Source organism: Athene cunicularia, assembly GCF_003259725.1.
Source record: "Athene cunicularia isolate RWA chromosome 3 unlocalized genomic scaffold, athCun1 chr3_part1, whole genome shotgun sequence".
Classification (NCBI taxonomy): Eukaryota; Metazoa; Chordata; class Aves; order Strigiformes; family Strigidae; genus Athene; species Athene cunicularia.
Window position 1 is genome coordinate 94749858 of NW_020799097.1, and position 2887 is coordinate 94752744.

Here is a 2887-nt window from a genome sequence, read left to right on the forward strand (position 1 = left end):
GGGGGGGGGGGGGGGGGGGGGGGGGGGGGGGGGGGAAGGAGGGGGAAGACATAGTGCCTAAACATTGACAAATCTATTAAATTACATACCAGAGAGAAAAATCCTCATGTTAAAAAGTCCGACAGAGATCTACTGGACCATTCCGACAGAGGAATTACAGTCAACTCCCGTTATTGCTCTGTCAGAGGTGTCAGTCACAGCCCGCAGCTTTGGCCGGTCATTTGAGGTATTTCCCTGCCTCTCATGGCACATGCAGGTTGCAGAGAGTGTCAGCTAGGCTGCTGGAAAGGAATTCTGCCTCTCTAGGCTACCGAGAGAGGACCCTGCCCTCAGCATACCTGAGAAGCTGCTGTTCTACCCACCTAAGATTGCCGACAACCTGTTTGTGAGATGGGTGACTTCCCCCTCTCCCATTAATTTCACCGGGGTGTTAGCTTTAATGCTTAGTAATGCTGCTGTAAGTGTTGGTGTAATTTCACTGGCAGTGTAATTGCAAGTTAACTTCGTGGCTGATCTCTTCAACAGATGGAAGCAGGGTGGGGGTGGTGATGAAACCCACAGGAAATGGGTGCTGCTGGAGGAAAATGCAGATGGAAAAAAGGAGACACGTAAGAACAGAGAAAGGGGAGAGAAAGAGATCAAGGAACTGGGGGCAGAAGAAACATACGGCAGAGAGAGAGGATGCTCTGAATGACCACCTCTTCTACCTTTAGAGGAAACTGAACGTAACTAGAACAAGTACAAATAAATTACAGATACGCAATACTTTAATGGAGATATACAGAAATAAATGGTATGGTGGTCATGTTCTCTGGGACCTGAAATTCTTGCATCCAAGTCCCTGCTCCTCAGCAGACCCTTAGGCCATAATTAAAGAGCCTATGTTTTATTTGCGATGTGGGCCTCATGTTTCCTACAGCCTCCCCGCTCCTGAGGCAGGCAGTGGCAAACTCCAGGAACAGGACACAGGCAGAACATGCTGTCTCAGTACAGCCCTTTCACACACTCTTCATCAGATGTCTCAGGACCTGCTTCACAGAAATGTTTATACACCTCATCTCAATCGATTCCATGAGCCTTGGCATCCAAGTAACCCACCTGTGAAGCTGGGTGTCACGATGTTTTGTCTCTCTGAGATACTGTGAGGATAAAGGACAGATGCCAAGGAAAGGGCTTGGTAAATCAGGCCCAGCACCATGCACCTGTAGGTGTTTTGTTGCCAGGCCCCAAGTTCACATCTCCACAGGAGATGGTTCTGCTCCACACAGACGCACCAGCACTCTGCTCTGCTCTGGATTTGGGGGGTGCGACATACATGCACCTTGGGTGGTGCTATGCCACTTTTATCCCAAATCTCGAGTGGGTGATGAATTTTTTGGTCAAGAACTTGTCCGCAGGAATTCACGCCTCTGGGACTGTAAAGAAGTTGGCAACGTCAGAGCAATCCTTAAAACTGAACCAAAGGGGGCATGGGGAGGAGTAAAACTGCTTGAAGCCATCTTGATGCCTCATCTATCCATGTCGAGCATAGCCTGACCATGGGTGGGGATTTGCTCCTATTTCATATCGCAGAGGCATGAGGAGGCGTGCATGACAATAACCCTGGCATTTATTGCTTTCTCAGACAAGCATTTTATTCATGGGGGTATATATTACACACTGAAAAAATGTTATCAGAGTTTGAGAAGACGGTAGTTTAGTTGTGCTTGATTTGTGAACTATAAATACACTTAAGCGGAAAGGAGGCCTAAAAAACTCCTGTATCACAAAATAGTAACTGCAGATTTCAAGGCTGAAGGCCAAATTTAAGTACATGGTGTTGTTTTCTGTACTCCCTATAATCACAAAGTGAGGCAGAGATAATGAGATGCACTGGGCTTGAGGAAGGGGTCTCTTGATTATTTTAACAAACCAGGCCTTGTTCTTTTTCTCCTTTGTTCCTTGATTTGGTGGACACAAGATTAGCTCTGGAAAGAGAGCAGTCCTGAGAATTTCAATTAATATTCAGTGAGAAACTCACAGAATTTTTGTCAAGAGTTTGCTCATGCCAGTCCCTCCCAAGCACATCCTATTTATATGGCCTATAAACCAAAAAGACTGCGAAGAGCAGAGATGCATGAAACCTCTTTAGGATGTAGTGAGAGCCATTGCTCTGTTTTGTGTGATAATGGTAATGAGCAGGTAATTATAAAATACCATTTAAGCACTGTATAAATATCAATCATTCTTGCAATAGATTTGGAAGTTGATAGTTTTTATTATAATGTGACTGGTAATTCGTATTCAAACTTAGGTCAGGAAACTCAGACTTGGGCCCCCAAAATTTAATAATGTATTTACAGTCCCAATATAAACATTGTAGTTTCCAGAGATGACAGATAGACTTGCTTTTGCTGAACTTGGCCAACATTGCAGCTATTTGTTGAATGCCTTTGAAAACATATGTGGAAGTTTGAAAATTTTGCCTGGGAGTAATTTGCCCAAATGCATCTTAGAGAAAACCCTGTTAAGACTCGAGACTTTCACTCAGAACTGCAGGCCATCTGTCCTTCTGATGCACAAGACCAGGCTGTATGTGGTTTGTAACAGAGGGATCTGTTCTTTAGTGTTACCAGCGATGAAGCATCTCTGGCTTGCAGAGTGAGGTGGGAATTTTTCTGGACTGCGCTGGATGCAGAGCAAGTCTCATTTAGTAACTCTGTGGGTGAGGCTTTCCGGAGCACAGCGAGATAAGGCTTGAAATGTTCTGGCAACGCGCTCCTGGGATTAGGTTTCCCAGGTGCGCGTCGGTGAGGTCTCAGGGTAACGCACCAAGAGACACTGCGGCCAAGGCCGGGCCGCGGCCCGGGACCTGCTCCAGCCGGGCCTCCCTCCCCGACCCCGCGGC